Here is a 6,285-nt window from a genome sequence, read left to right as displayed (position 1 = left end):
ACACTATATGTAAATACAAAACTATTTAGCTTCTAGAAAAAAGCATAGGAGAAAATCTACATTTCTTTGAGTCTGTTCACGAGTTTTCTGATATAACACCAAAGAACGACCTACTAAAGGAAAGACTGATGTTGTACTCTGTGAACTTTCCACACTTCCACTCAAAGATACTGCTAAGAGACTGCAAAGTCAAGCCACAGAATGAGAGGAGTGCAAAACACGTCTCTAATAAAGAACTTGAATTCAAAACATGCAAGGAACACTGATAACTCAACAATGTAGACAAACAACTCCATGTTTAAAAATTAGCCAGCAACTCAACCACAAACAATCCAACGAATGGACATCATTTCAGAGAAAGCATACAAATGTCCAAGATCACAAAAAAAGCTTCCCAGCATTCCTAATCACTAGGGAAATTCAAAGCATGATGAGATATCACTTCATACCCTTAGGATGCTAACAATCACAAAAAAATCGAAAATGTTGAACTGTTGATAAAGACATAGAGATGTCAACAAAGTTGTTCACTGCCCATGTGAATGTAGAATGAAAGTCTCCTTGCAAACAGAATGGTGGTTCCCCCCCCAAATTAAGTAGAGGATCAATCACCATGTGATCTAGCAATCCCATTGCAGGGTCTATTCATAAAACTGAAAGCAGAGTCACAGAGGTCTCCTCACCCACACACATTACTGTATTATTTATCAGCGCCAAAATGTGAAAACAATTTAGGTTCCTCACCACCAAGTGGGTAAATAAAGGCACATATTTATTCTGGAATATTATTCAGCCAGAAAAAGGGAAGGGAATTCTGATATATCTATGGCCTGGATAAACTCGAAATCTTTAACCTGCATGAAACAAGCCAGAGACAAAAGGACAAATATGTATGGTTTCGCTCATATGAACTTCCCAGAGGAGGCAGATGCATACAGAAGGTGGAGTCATGGTTATCAAAGGCAGGGAGGAGCAGGGCAATGGCAGTCATTGTTAGATGAATGGAGTTTCAGTCCTGGAGGGTTAAAAAAGTATTGGAGACAGATGTTGGTCACACCATAATGTGAATGTAGTCAATGCCACTGAAAGGGGCCTGAAGAATGGTTGGAATGGTGATTTTTCTGTGATGTATATTTTACTACAACTAAAAGTGGATAAAGCTCTGAACAAGCAATCTCACAGATGTGCAGTTAAGCACCTAAAAAAAGTGGGAATTACAAAGTCAAACAGCAAGTTGTCATTACATGCCTGGCAGAGTGGTTAAAATTCAAAAATACCTGACAATGTGGGCTGCCGACAAAGATATGGAGCCCCAGGGGCTCCCATTCACTCACTGCTGGTGGGACCACAAAGTGAGGCAACTACTTCTCACGGTGTATTCCAATAGGAAGTGCAGTCTTACCACGTGACCTAGCAGTGCTACTCCCAAGCTAAGAAAACTCGGCTTATCTAAAAACGTATGCACATGTCACAGCACGCATAAAACCTCACTGTAGCTTTATTCATAATCACCAAAAGCAGAAAGTACCTGTGATATTAGAAAGGGTAGAGGAACGAAAAGAACTGTGAGTTTATTTAGCAAGAGAAAGGAACAAAATGGATAGGCACACAGCTCAGTGGCAGTGTGTGCAAGGCCCTGAGTGTAAGCCCTAGAACTGTGGGGAACAAAAGATTCATCAAGGCATGAAAAGGTGTGTAGGACACTTAAGTGTGCATCGCGATGTCAGGGAAGGCAGTCTGAGAAGACTTCCATATGTTTCTACCATTTTATTTAGTGCAGAATGCGAAATAATCAGTGCTTGCCAAGGCTTCAGGAGGCAGGGAAAAGTGAGGGTTGCATGGGTAGAGCGTATGAATTTTGGGGGGTGGTGGAACTACGTTGAGTGATGTTATAATGATGGAAACATGATGTGAAGCATTTACGAAATCTCAGAGAATTGAGTTGGGTGTGGTGGCATGAATCCGAGCCTGAGGCAGGAGGATCACAAGTTGGAGACCAGCCTGGGAAGATTTAGCAAGTCTGTCAAAAAAAGAAAGAAACAAAGAAGGAAAGAAAGAAGAGAGGGGAAGGGAAGGGAAGGGAAGAAGAGAGGAGAGGAGAGGAAATAAAATAAAGAGAAAAGAGGAAAATATTGGGGATGTAGCTCAATGGCAGAACCTAACATACACAAGGTCTTGGGTTCAGTCACCAGCAAATACACATAGGGAAGGAGGGAGACAGAGGGGGAAAAGGGAGGAGGGAGGGGGAGAGGGAGAGAGAGAGTGCTCACAGAACTTTGCAGCACAAAATTAAACCTTAATGGATACAAATAAAACTCAGTTAGAAGGTGACGGGATGGGATAAAGAATGAGATAAAAACAGTTTTAAGTGTATTACAAATATATGAGAATATATGAGGAGACCTCCCTGAAGCAGATAGGGAAAAAGTTGCTGACCTAAATAGCTTTAGAAATGACTGGAATCTCTAAGACTAAGGAAAAGAGACTATGCAGGTTAACAACTCTGGTACCATCCTCATAAATACTTGAATTGAACAGTTAGGCAAAGGGATGGTGTGCAGTGGGAGCGGGTTTCTCACTACCGGGCAGTGGGTGACAGACAAGGGCAGGGACTAGAATAATCAGGTGAAGAACTGGAATTGCTGACATCAGCGTGAACTCGTGCGTACCTTAAAGCCACAGATGGTTATCTGAGAAGTATTTATAGCTCTGTGTATATACGAGGGTTAGTACACACACATACATTTCCTTGTTCTGACATTAGAGTGTGACTGCAAACAATAACACCCTGGTAACAACAAGCATTTCATAGCTTCTAGCTCTTGGTTACTAATAGCCTTTTTCCAATAAAAGGAATCAAAGTTCCTGGGGGAAATAGCCGATTCTGAGACTGAGCAGGGAATATACTTAGCCTCAAAGTGCAAGGATGTAAGAAAGTATTATCCAAACATTCTCCATCATGAGAGTCTATCAAAGGGGCACAGGAGCCAGATGAAAGGGCTGGAAATGTTTGAGCAAAAAAGTAAAGTAGTATTGGGTTATAATCTGAAGTATAAATATTTATGGGTAAATGCTTATTATAAATAGATGATTAAATAAATAGAAACTAGGAATATCTTCAATAAAGAAGAATGTAAATACTCTGACTTTGAGGAACTGGGGCAAGACACCCTTCTTCCTAAGTATGAGCTGTGTATAGTTGCTTCCTTCCAAAGCAGAAAATACAGGAAGGGTGGGTGGGGTAGGGATGGGTGTAGCTTTACCATGAAGAAGGCTGACAACCAGGACCTCAGGAATGAGACCAAGTCAACATCCACAATGACAAGCATGCACCTTGGTATATGATGAAATCGGTGCTTTATTTCTGTAGTCTCCCTCCCCCAAACCTATAGCCCAGACCTAATTATGAAACTATCAGACAAATCCTAATGAAATGAAATTCTACAATATGCCTGGGCAGTATTCTTCAAAACCGTCATGGTCATCACAAGCCAGGTAAACGTGAGAAACTGTCACAACCTGGAGGAGCCTAAAGAAACAGGGGGACTAGAGGTAGTGTGATATCTTGGATGAGATCTTGGAAGAGCTAAGGTCAGTAAGTAAAATTTTGAATGGAGTACGGACTTTGGCTAAAAACAATGTTTCACTGCAGAACACTTTCTTCAACAAGTGATAGTGTGAAAAGCCACTGCATGAGAAGCAACTGAGCTCGCACTCTGTTTAGAATAGTGGCCCTTGAGAAGACATGGTGGATTCCTTGTGATACTTGAAGCACATCACAGAATTGCTAGTCCAGGTAGAGTCTCTATTCCCTTGAAGCCACGCAGATTATAAAACTTACTCACTAAAGAGAAATCCAATCATCCAATTTATCTCCTCTGAACACTTTGTCCTGGTCTCTGAAGGAAGGAGAAAAAAAAGTCCACTCTCTGGACAGTCCTTGAAAAAGGTACTCCTGCCTCTGGAGTTCTAGTGCACAACCTGGAAAAATCACACACAGCAGCAACCACAGTCTTCCATGGGATGTGCATCAGCTCAAAGACCCCACCTTTGCTTTCTTACAAGGAGTATCTTTTCCATCACCTTCAGTTCTTCATACTTTTAGGGTGATTGGGGAAATATGCTGAAATAGCCTGTTTGAGATGATACGGTAGAGTTTTTCTCATTTTTTTTCCCACATTCTTACTTTGCAAAACACAACACTGCTCATCTTATGGTTGCTTTCAAAATATCTTTTGAAAATGTATGGATGCATTAAATTCTGCAGCCTAGGAGCCACTACCCTGATGCAGCCAGGTGGGCTGAGGACTCCTTCAGCCCAGAGCCACCTCCATGGCAGATGTATTGGCAACAGCAGCACAGGTGGCAGATTCTCCTCTGGAGGGTGAACTTAAACTTACCTGGCTCCTGTCCACAGTTCAGGGACAATCAGAGGAGAGGAGAGATATGTTTGTAATTAAAAAAAAATCTTTGACTGGAAAACCAAAAAATCTTTATTTTGACTCAGGATTTGATGTAAAGTAGGTCATTTAACTGGCCCCAGTTTACAAACCAATAAGCTAGAAGAAAAAATCACACCAGCTACTGTTAACTCACAAGGGTCTAGTGGGGTTCAACTAAACTAGTGGTCGTAAGTGCTCCTTAATGTGAAACAATCTTGAGATGCAACTTAGGATCCCCTTTTCCAAAATGTCAAAAGTCGCAATAATGTTAATGTTGTGCACTTTACTACTGGGGGTTCCCTGTGGCTTTTAGGGTCACTTGCAGGCTGAGGGTCCTAGAGAACAGCTGTCTACTGACCATGGTCCCACCTGGGTCCTCTGAGGCCATACCTGACTCTGAGAACCACTCAGTGCCCTTGTTTCTCCTTCTGCAAAGTCAAATGTTAATATTCTGAGCTCCTTTGTGCTCCTGGTTAATAGAAGTCCTTGTCTTTCAGCAGTGGCCTTGCTTGCTGTCATCAGAAAGGAACATGCAGGGACATTTTGCATTACTCCAAGTGACAGGTTGGAAGTATATCTCTCCCCTCACTAGCCTTGAGTTCACTTTGTGGTAGAATAGCTCAAAGCATGAGCTTCAGGACTCACCCCCCGCAGCTCCATCCTTCAATCACATGGTCCTGGAACACCCAAGTATGCTACGCAAATGAGTGAACCAGATGAGGAGAAAGAAGAGCATTTACCATGTCCCAAGATCTGTTCTAAAAGCCTGGCATGTATTAACAAATTAATTCTCACCAATACCCTATGAAGTTCCTTCGTCATTGTCCCCATTGTACCTAAGGAAGTGAGTTCCACGTTCATACAGCTAAGAAGACCCAGAGGGAAGATTTGAACCCAAGCAGCCTCAGGGTCCAAACAACCACTAAGCTGTGTTCTTTCCTTTTGTAACGAAGGGCAGAAATTCTGGAATGGATTGACCATGAGGTGTATTTTCTGCCTGACTGTCACCTGTTCCCTCCCTCAGTCCTTCTGGTCCTGCCTCATCAAACACCTGGGTGTACTTAGCACACATTTACTCTCTTGCACCTCAGTCTTTGCCTATGTTCCCTTTGGTCTGGAGAACAACTGCTCATCTCACCTGGCTAGATTCCTCCTGACTCAGTTCAAAGGTCCCTTACTCCAGGTATCCCTCCCTTAAATCTCTCCCCTTCAGGGTTCTGTGGCCCTGAAGTTTCTGTCTCACAGATATATCTTTCTATGTGTACATTCCTGGGACCATAATGCATGCAGACTCTAGCACCATACTACAGAGACAGTTAAGCTTAATTGTCAGCTTGATTGGCTTGGGAGCCACTGGCCTAGGGGATGAGTAAAGCACACTTCTGGGTGTATCTGGGGAATCTAGAGGCATAGTTTTGGCTACTATATCTGGCCCCAAGCCCCTTTTTCTCTTGTTCTGTTTCCCTACTCTGCTTCCTCACTCCCACGAACAAAGCATGCCACATACCTTTGCCATCATGTTCCTGCTTTGGGGCCAGCTGACCATGGACTAAACCCTGTAAAACTGTGAGCAAAAAACAAACCCTTCCTTCTTTAAGTTGTGTAAATTGAATTTTACATCCAGTAATGAAAAGCTGACCAGTATACTTCCTGAATTCAAATCCTAGCTCTGCCACTTGCTAGCTGGTTGACTTTAGAAGTTTACCTAACTCTTTTTGCCTTGGTTTCTTTAGCTGTAAGATTGGGCTGATAACATTATAAGGATTAAATCAGTTTTGTTTCCTTAAAGCACTTCAAGGAGCCCAGTCAGAATAAGTCTTAGATCTACTCACAGATAAGCACC

This window comes from Fukomys damarensis, unplaced genomic scaffold, assembly GCF_012274545.1.
Source record: "Fukomys damarensis isolate Sample0158 unplaced genomic scaffold, DMR_v1.0_HiC HiC_scaffold_5, whole genome shotgun sequence".
Lineage (NCBI taxonomy): Eukaryota > Metazoa > Chordata > Mammalia > Rodentia > Bathyergidae > Fukomys > Fukomys damarensis.
Note: the sequence above shows the minus strand (reverse complement) of the source record.